Here is a 19,759-nt window from a genome sequence, read left to right as displayed (position 1 = left end):
AAATTGATCCTTCAACTTTTGCCTCACAGAAACGTTTATTTGATGCTTTGATTAGCTTAAAATTTTCTGACCACTTCTTTTTTTACACTGAACTAGTAAATAAAGGACTTCCTCAAAACAAATGTTAACGCTTTTCTGATTTTTGCTTCATAGTGGTGCTTGGCTCTCCTAGTTATGGGTCCTAGAAAGAACAAAACCACTAAAGAACACATCCGGATACAAAGTCCCCACAACATTCTTCACTTCACTTTGAGTATGTGGGAAAGCAGACTCTTCAGTGTTGGTTCATTGCAAAGGGGTGTGTTCTGTGTTTACTTCGGGGAACTCTGCAGTGATACATTTTAGGAAGACCCTACAGAAACAACACAGGAACCAGTACCAGAAGAAGCCAGTAGGAAGCTACAGTTCCTTGATTTTTGGTTAGAAAGGACCATATCATCCATTTGCAATCAACTACACAAATTTATCAATAGGCTGGGGTGTAGATCAGTTGGTAGTGTTCTTGTCTACCAAGCGCAAAGCCCTGGTTTCGAGCCTCAGTGAATTAAAAAAGAATGTTGGTATATTTCTATAATCCAAGCATTGAGGAGGAACATCACAAGTTCAAGGTTAACCTTGACCAACTGGAAAGTGGGAGTCCAGCCTGGGCTACATGAACTCCTGACAGATAATAAACAAACAAACTAAAAACAAAAGCCAAAGCTATACATGGCCATTCCTAAATGTTAGTTATTCCTGGGGGGAGTGGTGGTGGTAAATTTTCAAGTAAGGGCAAAAATACTGATAAGGAGAGATACTGAGGACTGACCTAAGAGAGCAGATGACCTAAGTAAGCGTGTTAGCATATTTCAGTTGTCTGATTTTGAGCATTCATTCATTTCAATCTTTAAAACACGTATTAAATTTCTGTGTTACAGAATTATGGTCACGATTAGATCATACACATAAAAAGTCTTTAAAAGACCCAGTGGTGTGTTTGGTACACACACCAGCAAAATATCTGATTTAGTCTCTCATTTGTTCAAAACCTACTTGGCCTTTGCAAGCGCAGTGACACAATCTTTGAACATAACGATTCCACACATCCAAGAATTGCTGACTCTCAAATTCTGACAGTTACAGACGGAGTTGCCAAAATGCTTCAACAGAGCAATTATAAGCTAGCTCTCTTTTGTCTCGTGCATGATTTTTAGATGTTTCATAACTAACTCTGTGGAAAAGAAAAAGGCAATTTAGCGTTATCAGCATTTTCGAGCACATTAGGATTTGAGCAGCTGAACGACAGTCCCTCCTAGAGGAGAGATTCCCCCTCACAGAACCTGACATGACGACCAGTTCTACAAATTAGAAAACATCTCCAGTGTCTTTTCTGACATTTGCTGATGCTAGAGTTCTGATGGAAACATTCAAGTCCAGTGCAGTTTCACCATCAATTCTTTTGTTAAAAGATGTATTATTTACGTGCATGGGCGTTTTCTCTGCATGCATGCCTGTGCACCACTTCCACGCCTGATGTCTGTAGAGGTCAGAAGAGGGCATCAGGTCCCCTGCAGTTACAGATGGCTGTGAGCTACCATGTGGGTGATAGAAACCGAACCTCAGTCCCCTGGAAGAGTACTATGTGCTCATAACTACTGAGTCATCTCTCCAACCCCTCACCATCAGTTCTTGAGGCAGTGTGTCTTTTCAGTTCTGTCCTCCAATGTTTGCTTGCCTGTGTATACAGTTATTTCCCAAGAACCAAGAAAACCTGTTTAGACAGAGGAAAATGACTACGTGAATCTTAAAACTTTACCAATAATTCTGAACCCAGGACAAAATACAGAATTATCTAGGTGGCTTTGGTCCCACTCTGATGGATTTAGGATAGGACACAGATTATATTGGAATGTTTAAAGTTTCCTAGGTGGTTTGAATAAGTTGCCAGCATTGCAGAATCATGGCCTGTACCTAAGATCAGCTGTGCACAGTCTTGGTCATAATCAGCTTCAAGAAAGCTAATCTCCTGTGTGTGTACAGGACCCATTAAATAAAGAGGGAGGTGGAAGTCAAGCTTCAACATGTTTTACAACTCCCCAGTGTGTGCTACCCAGGTTGAAAACCCCTATCTATGCCAACTAGTGATGCAATGAAGGTGATCTACATTAAGCATCAAATGGCCCATCATGCAGCCCTGTATTTCAACCTCTTTCAGTTGGGACTCGTATTAGATGCTCATCTTACTTTCACATATGGAATTAGCAAAATTAATTTCATGTTCCCTCACACCGTTTTTACTAAGATGAGTGCCATGCCTGATCAGAGAAGTACCTGTCCTACTTCTCACATGTTTGCTCTTACAGTATCTGGGGAACCAATAGTCTACTGTGAGCAAAATTTAATATCATTCAAAAGCGGTAAATTTTGCCCTAGAATCTGTCCTGGGCAATTCATTACTTTGTGAGCATTGGGGTTCCTCTTCTCTTTTTGCTGGAGAGTTAGGTTTACTGGTATGGTATGGTATGTTGTAGGGATTTGGAACTAGCAGTGTTTCTATGTAAACCTATTCCCTTCATGCTTACCACTCTTAAATAGCTGCTAACCCATGGGGAGCTTTGCAATATTACAGGAAAGTATGTGATCCACATCACTCATGTTATGATCATCTGTTCTAAATCTTAGGTGTAATTTCAGTGACTGTTAATCTTATATTGTAATCTTTGTATTATTTGTCCATTAAGTAGAAAAATCATTACTTTGCTCAGTATATCAAAGAGCAAAGGAAGCATTGGTCTGGATGCACTGAGTGGTTTGACTTGATAGCAACTAGTCTTTATTGGTCTCCTTGTAAATCTGTTTCAGGATAAGATCTTTGGTGACTAGATTTGGAATGAGTCCTCAACAGATACAAAATCAAATCTTTCTTCTTTTTGTTGCTCTGGCAGGAGAACACTGTGTAGAAACAGATCGGCTCTGACTACACAGCCTATGTCCAAGAGATTAACTACATTCTTCCCAGCATCTTAACACTGTTTCCATAGTCAGTATTATTGTCTTTCATCTTGCTCTTATTCATCTGTCTCTGAGAACCCAACTTTTAAGAAACTGAAAACAGGGTGGAAATAATTTATGGTGAAGAAAGGACATAACCACATTGAGGGTTTGCTCATCCCAGTAACCTCGGTACATAGCAAGCTGAGGCAGGAGGATCAAAATTTCAAGATTATCTTCAGTGAATTTGAGACCAGCCTGTGCTACAGGAGACTGTCAAAATAAAGCAACAGCATATCTCATAATTAAGGGATGCTTAAATAATTTTATAATTTCTCTTCTGCATGTGGCTCTGAATGATTTATATATTTTGTTCTTACACTACCTGCAAGTCCAGTTGAGTCCCTTGCATTTCCTTTCATGTTAGCATTGTATTATCAAGAGTTGATTCTCTGTGGCTTTACTCAACAGATTTATCAAATAAGGTCTCTTTAAATTAGAAAGCCCTGTGTCGACTAAATGGATTATATTGTGGAGGTGAAATGGGGATGAAAAATTAGTCTTTAAGTAATCTGTGCACACATGTGCCTGTGAGCACGCACATACTTTGGTTATCTCAATATATCTGTGATTCAGAGAGGCACTGCAGAATGGACTATACAGAAACAGCTCACTGTCCCTTCTTTTACTTTGCATAGGGACCATCAGAAATTTCAGTCTTGGTCCACAGGCACTGTTCTTTAACCTCTGTTACAACAGACACAGAACAGTAAATGCTGGAGTCTGGATCTCTTTGTATAACTCTAATTGGGGACACAGTTATGAAAATAGGATTACAAGATCCACAGTGTTATCCACCCTTTGATCTGGCTATCATCCATTGTGGAAAATGTACACAGTAACAAAAGAGCCATCATTTTTTAAAATAGTTTTTGAATAATGTGTATTAAATATTTGAGATTGTTGTATATCAATACAATACAGTTGGCTCATGAACACCAAAAAAAAAAAAAAAAAAAAAAAGAGCCATCATTTCCTTCGTGCTTCTCTTTTTCCTGATCTTGGATAGATTTTTTTTTAAATACACCATTCAGATGAAAGAGTATGCTGTTAAAGTCTTCACACTGCTCCAATCCTAGAAGACTATTTGGTCACACACACACACACACACACACACACACACACACACACACACACACTCACACACACACACACTCACACACACACACATACACACACACACACTACACACACACATACACACACACACACACACACATACACACACACACACACACACACACACACACTCACACACACACACACACACACACACACACACACACACACACACACACACACACACACACACACACGGTGCTGGAGACTGAAGCAAGGGTCTCATCCGTATATATCAGGAAAGTACTTTACAACTGAGCTGTATTGTCAGCTCTTGGAAGCCTAACTCTTCCTAACCTAACATAGCCTAACAATGAGTAAAAACTCATTGTTTACTCTCTTAGAGGGAATGGGAGCCAGGTACTGAGACTAAAGTTACAATCCAGGAATGACTCTGCTCCCAGGTCTAGGGCTGTCATTTAAAAGAATATTCCAAAAGGCTTGGGCTCGCAAAAACAAAACAACAGAGCTGTTTCTTTTCTGTTTGTACATGTGATTTTTCTCTGTTACCTTGGATTTTCTCAGAAATAACTTAACGAGAGCTCACCTCACCATGTTTGTCAAATCTCCCGACACAGAATGGAGTGCACTGCCTCCCGCACACTGATGACACTGCATACCACTATCGTTAGTGAGCTCACATCACCCTTCCGCTAAATTCAGCTCCTCAAGGGCAAGCTTTGAAGGTCACTTGCCTTTGTTCTACCAGGAGCTGGCACAGTTCTCAGATGACCAAAGTTCAACTATCATTTACTTAATACATGGAAGAGTTCTCATTAGCTAATTCCAATTCAAGCACCCTGGAACAACCAGCTAGGAAAACTTCACAAGCTTTTCATGATTAGGTGATTCTCCAGGGCCATTTGGTACCCAACTAAGCTAAGGGAAAAGATAACAAACGCATTTTAGGATTATGTGAAGTGAGGTTTATCAGCCCTGGAATGGTTACTCGACTGTTAGCTTGGCTAGATTTGAAATCACCTAGGAGACATGCCTCTCAGTCTCTCTCTCTCTCTCTCTCTCTCTCTCTCTCTCTCTCTCTCTCTCTCTCTCTCTCTCTCTGTGTGTGTGTGTGTTGTGTGTGTGTGTGTGTGTGTGTGTGTGTGTAGGTGTGTGTGTCTGTATACTTCCAGAAACGTTTAGCCAAGGAAGAGAAGACCTACCCTAGGAATAGAGTTCAGTAGTAAAGTACTTTCCTGACATATACGAATGAGACCCTTGCTTCAGTCTCCAGGGAAAAAAGTGGTGTGTATGACTAAACAGTGACAAGGAATGACTCAGCAGATTTGGAGAAATTCACAGATGATGCACATGTCAGGAAATAAAGTAAGTGGGTGGGATCTATGAAACTACACTACAGTCTATAGCAAATGAAGAATATGAGGTCCATTATGGATGATACAAAATATACTTGAGAGGAAATGAGTATATCTCTAAAGCAATGGTACTCAACTTTCCCAATGCCGTGACCCTTTAATACAGTTCCTCGTGTTGTGGTGACCCCTAATCACAAAATTATTTTCACTGCTGCTTCATAAGTATGATTTGGTTACTGCTATGAATTATAATGTGAAGTTTTTGGAGACAGAGGTTTGCCAAATGGGTCATGACTCACAGGTTGAGAACCACTGCCCTAAAGGAAGGAAAATGCTCTAGGTTCATGGACTGGAAGAGTCCATATTTTAAAGATAATTAATTCTTCTAAATTGATCCATATTTCAAAGCTTTACAAAACAAACTGCATGAAGGTTTGTGAAATTTTGTTCCCCTATTCTAAAAACTTGTATATAAATGTTAGTGTTAAAAGACTAGCCTACGTGTTCTTGAAAAGATGACACTGACTAGACCTCATAGTGACAGGACATATTATAAAGTTACAATGACTCAAGCAGAGTTGTAAGACAGGGTTGTTTAAGCAGACTGATATAATGAAATAAAATTGAATGGGCTAGAATAAAGGAGTGACTCACAGATGCAATGTTACCTGAGTTAGAAAGAGAATATGACAGAAAATAAAAACCCGTATTTCCAATAATTTGTGTTAGGCCCATTGGATCTCCATGTGGAACAGCAAAAGTAAACTTGTATTCACACTTCCATTCTTGCTCAGTTCACACCAGGTGGCCCACAGATCACCACATTAACACTGAGATCAGTATTTCACTAAAGAACATCCATCTTCTATGCTGATTGTTTTATAGGATACCAAACAAAATGACAACCCTTGGTAAATTTGTTCACACTACTTTAAAAAGCCTGATCAACTGATTCAAAAAATAGCAAGACATACCATAGGAGAAAGTGTTTCTTGACATACATATATCAGCAAAGGAATAATGTACCAAAAATGCAGAACTATTTATAAGACTAAGCCCAGGAAATAAACTAAATATTTTTATATTGCATTGACATGGTGATAATCTTAGTACTTGAGAGGCAGAGGCGGGAAGAGAACCATGTTGGAGGTCAGTCTGGTCTACATGGCAGTTTCCAAACCTGCATAGTGAACCTGGTGGAATTTTACAGAAATCTCTCTCTCTCTCTCTCTCTCTCTCTCTCTCTCTATATATATATATAATATATATATATATATATATCATAGGAAAACAGTTAAACTAATTGGTCATCAAAGAAACCAAATTTAAAACATAATGAATAAAACTCTATGATCACTAGATGGCTATTATTGAACATATTGAGGACACTAAATGGTACCAAAATTTGAATGAAGAAACATTCTCATTCACCACTGCTAGAAGTTAGGCCAGAAACACCATATAACAACCTGGGGAAAGTGTTCAGAAATGGCAACAAAGTTACTTCCCCTAGACCTGACAATCACTGTCTTAGAAGTTCATCTCACAAAACTAAATTCATATTTGCTCATCAAGTCAAGTTAAACCATTTATAGCATCACTCTTTAAGTAGTTTAAAACTCAGAAATTCAAATGTCAATCAATGACAGACCTGATTAATAAATTGTGTTATATCTGTGTAATTGAACATCATACATTTAATGTTATAATAAGAATAAACAAATGATTTCTATACATACAAAATAAACAGAGGTTTTATAGTTGATCAAAAGAAGACAGATACATTCTTTCTTCCACTAACACAAAGTTCAGAAACAGGAAAGAGCAAGGGCCACTCACAGTGGTCCTCTCAGTGGGCATCCGTGGGGAGGGAACATGGAAGGGTCTTTAGGAATATTCTTCTCATGTGAGATAGTTATGCCAGGGAGTTTGATTTTTGAAGAATCACTGAGCTCTATGTAAGCTTGTGTATGCCTTAAAGGAGAAACTATTGTAACAGAAAACCAACAGGTTCATAAGTAATTAAATCACAATGCAGGAAAATTGCCTTTGGCTTGGATGGGAAATGGCTTTTTCTAGCCTTGTATTAAAAGGAAACCTTTTCTGGCCAGATGGCCAGACTTACTTTTTCCTTAGACAGTTTTCAATAACAAATATTGAAGTGGCTTGCCTTGAAAGAGAGATTACAGTACCAGGCAGGAGATAGATGACGCGGGTATAATTGTGTAGAAGAAGAGACAAGAGGCCAGCTAGAAGTAATGGTTCAGAGATAGAGATCACAGGAATTGAAGTTTAATTATCTATAGGATGAAGAAATGGGGAGATAAAAGTGACTCCAAAGTTTCTAGCTTGATAGATTTGAATGATGTGGGTGGTGGGGGCACACTGAGTCATTTGTGGGAAAGTTTGGTTTGAATTATTACATTGGAGTTTGTTTTTATGCTATCTAAAATATGGTTCTGGAACCTGATAAAAATTCTAACATTAGAAACATGAGTTTGAGTCCCTTCAAACGCGTGTTTCAACCCCAAGAATACACGAAATTTCCACTTCCTACCCCAGGGAAAATGTGTGTTACGAAGAGATATTAGAATTACAGATGGACACGAGGGGCATTGATCAAGGGGAGTCTATTCAACAAGCCCATACATCAGTTACCTCAACTGTTTTTAATATATTTAAACTCTCAGTTGGCATAAGCAATTAGCATACTTTCTATCCTTTGGTATTAATTTCCTAAGCATGAAAATTGTTGTTAGAAGTATTATAAATAATTCCTGTTACTTGTATTCCACAAACAAAATCTGCACTCGAATCTGGACTTCAGTAGTACAAGAAAATATTACTATATGAAATCTCTGATAATGGCATCTGTATTGGAGATCTTTTAAGCAGTGGTTCTCAACCTGTGAGTTGTGACCCCTTTAGGGTCCAAAGACCCTTTCACAGGAGTTGCTTAAGACTATCGGTAAACAGATCTTTACATTACAATTCATAATAATTTCAAAATTATAATTATGAAGTAGCAATGAGAATAATTTTATGGTTGGGGTCATCACGACACGAGGAGCTGGATTAAAGGGTCACAATGACGGGAAGGTTGAAAACCACTATTTTCCAGTATATGAAAAACAATGTTAACTTACCGTGTTTATAACTACATGATCAGAAGCATGGACCAGATAATCTCCTAGAAAATAAATTTTGAGATAAAACATGATTATTAATGAAATATTTACAGATTTTTACAAGATGGTTAATAAATACTTAAACAATTTTCTTTGTTGGTGAAATATAGAGTTTTTTTCCCCAAAGTCTCATTGTCCATTCTCATTACCTGGAGACCATGATGCAAACCTCTGACTCTAAAGGGCAATATCCAGTACAAAAAAAGATACATTCTGCTTCCTGTTGTGGGAACCCATTGTCCTGATGACTCTTTTCTAGCAAACTATCCCCAAACCTAGTGACTTACTAGAACCCCTATGTTACAATATCTCATTTTGGGGATGGTGAGAGCCAGTGAGTCTCTGCTGGGCAGCCCTTCTATTCCTGTGGCATAGGTTGAGGTCCACTAAGGGTGTTTACCTGGTGACAGGCACAACAGAGAACGGAAGACATATGACTTCACTTACATCTGTGACTTTATCAGGGATGGCTGGAAGTCTGGGTCCAACTGGGACTGTCAACTCGGCTTCTGTGAAGAACCATTCCTACATGGTGACCTTAGGACAATCAAACTTTCACCTGGTGGTCCACATTACTGGAGGCAGGAAGTAGACACAGATCCTTTCTAGAAACAAGTACAGTATTATTTTTGGACTAATTATTTTGTCTGTCTTGGAAGTTTCTTAGATTCAAGGGGAAGACCATCAAAGAATTTGTAGGTCAATTTAATCCATCTCACACATAAATACACAAAAAAAGGTCAGCTATGATCTCATTTAGTAAATTTTTGAATCTGCCAAGCTAGGTGTACAAACCAAAATGAAGGCAAATCTGAAAATGATTAAGTTTCATAAAACAAATTAATTTTTCTAAAGATAGATAATTGTATCTAGGTCAAAACATACCAATGCACACATGGAAAGCTGAGAATAAGATATGGTTGATTTTACATTCTGATAAATAGTATTAAATAAGTAGAAACAGGAAAATTACTCATTGCTTTTGATGCTTTGATTTACTGAACATAAATTCGACAATTGTACTTGTGGTGTCCTGAGACTGAAGAGACCGATCAGTCTTGGAAAGTAAGAGGACTAGAGTTCAGAGCCTCAGAACCCATGTAAATGCCAGCTGGCCATGGCTGCCTGCCTATAATTCCAACCTCAGAAGGTAGAGACAGGAGATTCCAGGAGAATGCTAGCTAGTGAGACTAGACTATCATTGTTAGTGAGTTCTGGGTTGACTGGGAGAAACTGCCTCAAATACTAAAGTGAGAGATCAAGAAGGAGCCCATCCTCAACACTGGGTCTTTGCAGAGAAATCCTCATGTGTGTGTCCACACACTGAAGAAAATGCATACACATACTACACGGGTATAGTTTTGATATTTTAATAACCATTGAAAGTAATACTCAAAATTTTCCACATGATTGCTACTTATTTGGTTTTGGTGCTTAAGTGTTAGGGAAAAGAAATTCATGACCAATATGTTCCTCATGGATGCCATCCCTTATGTTAGACACACTACTGATTTAATCAATTAATCCTCAAAAGAATCTTTGAAATTGGCATTCTCATTTTATAGGGAAGGAGATGCAGGTTCAAAAATGTCATAAATATATGGTTCAATACATTCTGTATAACATATAAATCTACAGAAATGCATATGCTCAGATATTCAAATTCTATTTGCAAATATATAATGTGTATTTACATGATACATTTGCATAATATGTAACATATATATAAGTATTTAGTTTATATGGTATAGATAAATTGTATTTTATTACATATAGAGTAAATTTACCAGTTATATGTTTACTATAATTAATTATATATGCTTATATTTTTGGTGATCCATATATCAGATCCCTTATTATTCTTCTGCTTCTTATATTTGGCCAAAGATACTTTGATAGTCTTATAGACGTATTGCTACTCAATACAGCACAACACCCTAAAATACCTTTCCAATTCAACATATTCTTGTGCACACATTAGGTAAGCTACCTGGTGATGGGTTTCAGAACAACCCAGATTGAATGAATAGTAATTATGATCAGCAGTTTTGCTGTAGATAGATCAGACAACACATTTCCAATATGGGGTTTCAAAAGAAGCCTATGCCATAGCCATCCTCTGAATTTCAGTACTAAGTTTTCTTCAAATGATCAGCCATGTTGAGTTGTCAGCTGATCATCTGATTGTGAGTTTAGGAATCAAGACCAATGCTGAATTGAGGTCTGGTTTTCAGTTCTCTTGACAGCAACCTATCAAACCAGAGTATGATGAACTTGACTGGCATTTATCTGATACTGATAAAGATATTTGTGCAAGACCTTCATTTACATTGTTCTTGAGAAGAAATCACTCATCCAGGAGTATTGACCCTGGATTAAGAGGCTCCTCTTCATATTATGCAATGATGCCATCCTATACTCTTATACAGCATTTTAATAACTTCATTGGTTAAGTACAAAGTCCTTCATTGGTATATTTAGCACCGAATCTGGACCCTGTCTACATCTCTAGTCTTGAATTCAGCAGAATCCTCTTAGCTAATCAGTATGTGATGCTTCCACTTGCTTCTCTAGGCAGATATTCACATTTGTTGAAGAATCTAAGACATTTCTTTGAAAGCCCCAAACTAGTATTTTGATTGTGTACAATATATAAACAAGATCACCTCCAGCTAATGGAAACAGTTACTATCTACAGTAGAGCTGGTGAAAGAATCCAGGAGACAACTGAGCTCAGTCAAGAGGAGCCTATAGAACAGCATCCCAAACAGAACCCGGAGAAGAAGCCAAGCCTAGGAAGAAAGAGTCAGGTATAACACTGGCATCATAGTTAATCTGGTACCATAGGAACCAGGAGTTAATTTTTATTTTTCTTCAATTCTTGTCCCAAGATAGTATCTGATACTATCTTAGGATGTCAGAAAAGGAGGTAGTAATTCTGGACCTCATGCTTATGTTTCCTTGTGGTAGTATAAACATTGTAAAAAATCATAAAACATAAAAATCCACCACATAGTGAGTGTTTGCATGTGATAAATCAGATAGATCTACATATGAAGATCTGACTATAGAATTAAAGCAAACACTCAATTCAAAATAATTTCATCAAAACTGGTACCTCAGACGTGTCATATCTAGAGAAAAAGGAGCCAAACCTATCTTATGTTCATAGGTTAAGGCTGGGGAGGGAGAAAATCAACACCAGTGATAGCAACATCTTTCATGGATATGCATCAGATGCATTTGTCCCTGATTAGAAATGACTATTCTTGTGAGTTGATTTTGTGTTATGAGAGACTAAGTTAAAGCATTAGACTCTATCACTTAAAGGGGTTCTTGATAGTGAACAGAAACTTATGGCCTCACATTAATCTGCACTAAGGAGTCCTTTGGACACTCAAGGTGATTAAATAGCAGGAACCTGGTATGCTTTTAACAGGCTAACACTTGCCAAATCTCTTTCTCTCTCTGGGGGTTATACTGTATTATAATGTAGTAGATGTATGTGTTTGTGTACACATGTTTCCATCTGTGTGTGGAGGTCAGAGGTTGCCATTGTGTGTCTTTCTCCATAGCTATCATCTCATCTTTTGTTGCAGTCTCTCACATTGAACCTGGAGTCCACTGGTCAGCCAAACACTCTGGCCAGTGAGTCCCATAGAGTTCCCTGTCTCTGCCATCACAATGTTTGAAATACAGATGTGTACTTCTGTACAGAGCTTTAGTTGGACATCTAAACTGAGGCGTTCATGGTTGTGTGGCAAACATGTAACCAAATAGGCTATCTTTCCATTCTTGGGGCTGGAATCTTTTAAGAATTACAAAAGATCCAAAGGTCAACTTGTTCTGAAGAATTATCTCTTTTCTGGATAAAAGGAGAAAGCTTACAGGGAAACAACATTGATTAAGGAACTCTTGCTTGTAAATTTCTTCATAAGCAAGGGTTTTCTCCCATTTGGTGTCTGTCTATTTGTCCTGAGGTTCAGTCATTAGAGCTTCCAAAGAGAAGTAGACATTTCATTGACCTCTTTTGGTCGGTAAAAATGTTGGACCACTTGGGATTACCAGTAGAGAGAAAAGTGTCCTACCCACACAGAAATACAATTGACTCCATCTGTAAAATGATGGGAGGGACAAACTCTAATTTCTGAACCATGTGTACTATGGAAAGTTAACTCTTGTTCCCAAAGATTTCAGACTCTGGCAAAGAAAAGGGTTTGTTTTCAGTGCTCAAATAACTAGTACAATTCCTCATTGGGGACAATCCTATGCACTCAGGACAACACAAGTACAATTGTCGAATTTATGTTCAGTAAATCAAAGCATCAAAAACAATGAGTAATTTTCCTGTTTCTACTTATTTAATACTATTTATCAGAATGTAAAATCACCCATATCTTATTCTCAGCTTTCCATGTGTGCATTGGTATGTTTTGACCTAGATACAATTATCTATCTTTAGAAAAATTAATTTGCTTTATGAAACTTGACCAAGACCTTCATGGGTATCCCAAGAGAGGATATCCACAGAAAGCAAACAGATTGACGGACGAGGCTCTGCATCATAGGTCATTGGGGGTGTAAATAAAAACAGTGATGAGATGCTGCCCCACACTCTTAGATTGACCTAAGCCAAAAGCAATGAATACCTCAGGCCAAGGCTATGGAGAAAGGAGAATCTTGTTCAGTGCTGGTGGCAGTGTGAAAGGGAATTGCTGTTTTGTATGGCATGGCAGCAGTTTCCCATAGAACCTACTCTATGATACAGCAATTGCACCCCTTGGTACTTAAGAGGAAGGAGTTGAAAGCTTTTGTCTATACAAAAGAACCTACATGTGGACATTTATAGAAGCTTCATTCATAATTGCCAAAGCACAGAAGCCACCAAGATGTCTTCAAATAGATCAATGGGTAAATACTTAACGATACATCTGTACAATGTAATATTACTCAGTATTGAAAGAAATGGGCTACTAAGCCACCAAAGGACATGGAGGAAACTTAGATATCCTAAGTGACAGAAGCCAAAATGAAAAGGTCACACACTGCAGACTCAACTACTCTCTCTTATTAGACAGCAGAAAATGGTGAAGACAATAAAAACAACACTTGCCAGGGAATTAACAGGCAGAGCAAAAAGGAATTAAAGGACATGGAAACTACTCTGTGAGGAATGGTGATGATAGATAAATCAGTCAAAATTTGTAGACTGCACAACCCCCCAAATGAGCATAGGTTTAAACTCAGAAGCATGGGCAGTAGTTATGTGTCAATATGCATACCCCATTCATTAAAATGTATCATTCTGCTAGAGAAAGTTGATAAAGGAAGGAGTGAGTGAATGTGTACAGGCAGGGCTAAAGGGGAAATCGCTATCCTTTCTTTCAGTGTTGCTACAAACCTTAAACTTATTTAAAACACTCTCTAAAAGGAAAAGAAAAACTGACAACAGGCAAGGAGATGTCAGTGAGATAGGAACAAAGTTCACTCCAAGTGAATACCTCTGGACACAAGACAACAAAAGTAAAGCTAAATTTCCATTATGAAGTATAAACGCTTCTAACCATTCATTAAAAATCCTTTCAGTGACTGAAAATAATTGGTCAATACTTTTCCACTTTGTACCTTACCCCTGATTTAAAATATTAAAAATATAAATACTTATTCCTGTACTAGCTTACTCAAGTCTGCACATGAGCATCTGAGACCAGATTCCCAGTATACAATGAATAAAAGAGACAGAATATCAGATTCTGCATTCTTCATCATCACGGTGAGTGAGAGATGACAAACAGCCAACAGCAATTTATTATTGATTTAAAAGTCTTTCCATCAAGAATAGCAGTATGACAAACAGAGTTATGAAAAGCTTATTTCAACATCAAATAGCAATACCACATCTCCCAGACATCCTTTTACTGCCTGGTATGGCAGAGGCATCCTTTGAGAGCCACCTTTTGAATGCCAATGCATGTCGTCAGCTCCCACAAATCCACTGGGTTGCAAAAGGACCTGTGCTTTGCAACACAGAATGCAGAAAGCAACATACCCTGCCTGGGATTGCTGCTAAAGGGCTGTTCTACATAAATTCATTATCAAACATTAACCCTAGTTTCAAAGTGCATAGGAGGTCTCTCACTTAAAAGGTGTGAGTGACTCCCTGGTGGCTGGGAAAGGGCCATTCTAACCCTTTCCTGCACACTAGCATACCATAATGGTTAGTGATATTGGGTTTATCTTCCCGTTTTTGTACTTTCTTCTTCCCTTATCCCTTATTGTTTTCTACAACTGTGTTTATTCTTTCTGACATGCCTCCATTTCTTGCATGGAGGTACAGGGAGAGTCATCTAGCTAGAAAGGCAGCCATACTGGTCCCTCTTTTAAAAAGTGCACACATAATAGGCCTTCTTCCCCCATCAACAGGCAAGACAACAGGCACTGCTAAGAGAGGCTTGTGATACTGAATAAAAGTGAGCCAAAGAGATTTTTTAAACAATATAGGCCAAGAAAGTTTTCATCAGAGGTGGAAATATAGAGGGTATTCTGGAAATCTATGGAAAACAGGGTTAAATTAAAAAGTTAAATGTATCATTTTGTTCAGTCTTTAAAGATTGTTCTACATAGATTTTTTAAATAACTTTTTAACATTGTTTTGATTGTAAATAGTTTGTTTAAAAGAATGCTTGGTTGTTTTATCAAGATGTTGAATTCTCACAAAGGGCATAAATAGAAATAGCGCATTGCTCCCCATACCTATGCACCATTATGTGGCAAAGAAGACTACTTTTAAAAAGGATTATAAAGGAGGCTGAGTAGCAAGATGAGTCAGTGGTTAAGACGTTTGAGTTTGTACTGATTTTGCAGAGCATCCAAGTTTGGTTCCAAGCATCCACATCAGGAGGCTCACAACTGCCTGCAACTCCAGCTCAAGGAAGTCTGAGGCTTCTAGCCTTCTTGGGCACTAGCACTCAGGTGAACATGCTCACACACATACACATAATTAAAATAACATAAATCTTTATAAAATGAACACAATTCAGAAGGAAATAAAATGAAACTCTAAGTCATAGTTTTAGAAATCTGGATGTGGGAGACAAAAGGATCAAGACAACATAATAGTTTATCTGGTGACAACTAATTAATTGAATTTCTTTTAAAAAATTATTAAATTATCCAAACTACTAAGCTTCCACTCTTCAAGCCTTGTCAACACCACAAAGAACTGACATTAAAATGAGAATGAAAGTTGTATCTCTGTGTGTGTCTTTATGTGTCTGTGTATGTATGATTGTGTGTGTGTGTGTGTGTGTGTGTGTGTGTGCATATGTCTGTGTGTGTCTGTTGTATGTGTGTATATATGTGTTTGTCTATTTGTATCTGTATGTGAAAAGATTATTGTATTGTTTGGTTTCCTTTTAAAATTTACTTTTCAAATATATTTTAATCCATAATAACAACTTTATTTTTAATAGTAAACATAAATACTCTTACTCTAAGTCTACATATGACACAAACCAACTTAGAATAAAGTATAAGAAGCTCAGAGCATTTTACTCATTTAATATCAAGAAGATGATATTGTTTTTCTTTCTTAAAACTGACTTTCCGTGGAATGATAAGAGGCAAAAACTCCTATCTGTTGAATGGAGCTCAGGATGTCTGGTCATAAGTTAGGACTGTGAATTCCACATTTAAGTAAGCCTTATATTTTAGTAAGGTCTTTTAAAAATTAGTTATGAGAATACAAAATTTTTATTTACTTTTTTGATAATTTTGTGCATGACTATTAGATTTCCATCATTCCCCTCTTCCTCACCCAACTCCTGCCATGTCCTGCTGACGTTTCTCTCACACACATATCATCTCCTTCTCTAGTATTGCTACCTACACACACACACACACACACACACACACACACACACACACACACCCCACCTGCTAAGTCTCTTTAGTATTGGTCTTATGTTTATATGTTTAGGGCTGATAACCTATTGTGATTAGTTGCTGGAGAAGACTGATTCTCCCTGTATAGGAAGTTGTTAATTGCCTGTAGCACTCCATCTAGGGGTGGTGGCCTTGTGGGATTTCCCTGTCCACATTGGCTTGTCAACTAGTGTTATTCTGCTGCTGAAATTTCATGGGTGCAGCTTCCCTGTTTTATATCCTGTCCTCTGGCTCTTACAACCTTTGCACCCCTCTTCCTTGATGTTCCCCGAGCCGTCCAACAGGGCTTATATTGCAGGTGTATTGTCAGGGCTGGGCACATCATGGTCAGTGGTTCACTACATTTTGACCAGTTGTGGAATTAGACACCATTACAGAAATCCACCATCTTTATCGCTTCCCACCCGTTGCTCTGTAAGGTTGGCCCTGACTGTACTCATGCATGTCGTCCTTGGCTGGTTTACAAAAAGTAGAGAGAGGGTCCTATGGGTTCCTGATAACACCACAACAGAGACACACTGCTTCATTTCCCTCGGGCAAGTCATCACAAAAGGAATGGAAGAAGCCAGCACTTAGGAGACATTATTTTTCTAAAATATGACTGCCTGCTCCCTGCTATTTGAGATTGGGATTTCAATTTCAAACTGAAGGCAAGCAGCATGGAATACACATTCTCAGAGGTGGAAGGTTAGACATCTGCTCCATGAAGATGCCAAAGTAGTCTACCAATGTGCATAACAGGACTCTGAAATAAGAAGATAATATAGGTCATTTATCTGTTTCATCCTAGGTCGCAGCTGTATACAGTAGTGTGGAAAAGAAGCACAGATAAGCAGTGTTGCCATTAAGAAACCATTACAGAAAGTTGCTAGTGCAGCTAGTACTTTCCTCCCATCCTGATTGAACTGAATGCTTTAAAAAATTCCATGTTAGACTTTTGACTGTTGCTTTTCAGTTTTTTACCTCAATACTTGCATCCCTATAACTTCAAAATGGGAAATGAAGGTTTTAAGAATGAAACTGAGTCAGGGAGAACACCCAAGTAAATAGGTTCTTCCCAGTACTGGACTTAGCAACCAGCGTGGCCTGGTACCAGGCACTGTGGCTGCTATTCTCATATGACAAAGGCAGATGTTTTGTTCTCTCATCCCTCGGACCTTTTATCTGACTTGACTTAGCTGCAGGTGTACACACATATATACAGGGAGCTGGCTTGTAGGTTGATGTCAAGTGGGTTGAAAATGATGACGAGCCAGAGAACACAGAGCTAAGACACAGTACCCACAGAACACATTTCTCTTTCAGTGGCCTTCATGTGCACAGAAGGTCATGTTCTGATGTTCTCACTAACATGGAAACACTTGTTCCTCATCTCATTACGTGCTGGCTTGCCATTTCTTTCTCCAAGAAATCTTTAAAGGTGGGAAACAGATGTGCAAAACGGAGACCAAATTGTATTAAGTCATTAGACAATTCAACTGATGACTAATCTGTTATTATTAAAAACAAACCAGAAACGAGATAGGCATTTTCACTGCAAAACGTCATGTTTGCTGATTTGTGATCATTAGATAAGGAAGAACTCCTATTAGTTAAGATCCCGAAACACAAGACCTCTATCTCCTACATATCTTTTACCTTCAGTCTAGAAAGTTTGCAATTGTCCACAGTAGGCCGGAGACACAAATTTATCAAACGCCTAGGCCTCATTATAACCTTTTTCTGGCCAATGCCCTTAACTGTGCTCAGCAAGGGCCAGCCTGCCAGCCCCGGAGGAGATCCTGCCGTTGACGGCCGATGGGCTCCCCCTAGAGGCAGATGACGCTCCTCTGAGAGAAGGCACCATGGCAGGTTGCCAGGAAACCAACCCCTGGGAGCCATGCAGAACACACAGGTCCCCGGTCAGCACATTGTTTTGTTAGGCGGTTTCATCTCTCTGGGCACACAGCTGAGTGCAGATCCCGGCTAAAACCAAGAATTAGTCTCCGTGAATCCCAGTGGGGGAGGGATTGTTTATTATCATTATCATTATTATTATTGTTATTATTAATGTTATCATCGTCCTCCTCATCATCACTTTCTGCTTCTCGGGGCCGACTCCCCACCTCCTTGCTTTGCTTACACACTCCTTGTATTTATTTTCCATAGCAGCTCTTGCAAAGGCAAGGCAGAGCTGGAGGGGAGCCCTGCGTTCAGGGAAGGAGATGGCTGAGCTCCAGCAGTCAGCAGAGCAATGCGCCTTAACGAGAGCATTTTATTCCTACAGCTTCATACCTACAGAGCCCTTTTCCTTTGAAAAGCTGAAAGAACAATCCGGGTCTTGATTTTTGCCTCAGCAAGATGCCATAAGGTTTCAGAAAAATGCAACGTATAAATGAAGGCTCTAAAGAAAAATCATACAGCATTTTCTGTGATTATTGTATTTATGTAGCATTATAACATGTGTAGTTATTAGTGTTGCTGGAGTTGAAACTTTCATAATTCTTATTGCTCTTTGAATAGTCTTCATTTACTTTAGAATACAATTTTACAGTTGTTTCCTTTCCCACCTTGGCTCTGTGTTGCTGAGTCTCCTTCTAGACGAGACCCCCCACAGGAGGGGGATATTATTTAAAGCACCACTCCTTCTATACCAGCACTCTCTCTTTCCTGGTTGCACCTACTTCTGGGAAAGCATGCATGTATCATGGGTCCTATATGGCAGCCAGGCCACTCAGAGCAGAGTCAGTACTTGCTATTTATAGAAACAGGGCCACACCCAGAAATCAGCTGGAGTAAGAGGCTGAGGAAGGACTGGAGGCCACAGAGAAGTCTCCCATCAGCCCTTTGAAAGGAGGAGAACAAGTGGACAAATAATAGCTTGCAAGAGAATGCCAGGAGTGAGGTCAGGCACATCCAGCCTGAGGCCGATGACTGAAGAGCTGGTACAGGCAGCAGAAGGCAGCAGATCACTGAGTCTGGTGATCAGTCTGAGGTCATTGCAGGTCAACAAGAGCAGAGGGTCCCAAGGAGTAGACACAGAGCAAGGAGAGAGGGGGCAGAATCGTCTGTGTCTTGTATGGCTGTCTCTCAAAGCATCTAACCGTGATTGACCCTCTCACAGTGTGTTAGCTGCTTCTCTTCTAACTTCCAAACCGTGAAAACACTGATTTTAGTGAATTC

The sequence above is a fragment of the Cricetulus griseus genome, chromosome 3, assembly GCF_003668045.3.
Source record: "Cricetulus griseus strain 17A/GY chromosome 3, alternate assembly CriGri-PICRH-1.0, whole genome shotgun sequence".
NCBI lineage: Eukaryota > Metazoa > Chordata > Mammalia > Rodentia > Cricetidae > Cricetulus > Cricetulus griseus.
The sequence above is the reverse complement of the archived record's forward strand: the minus strand, read 5'-3'. Positions refer to the sequence as shown.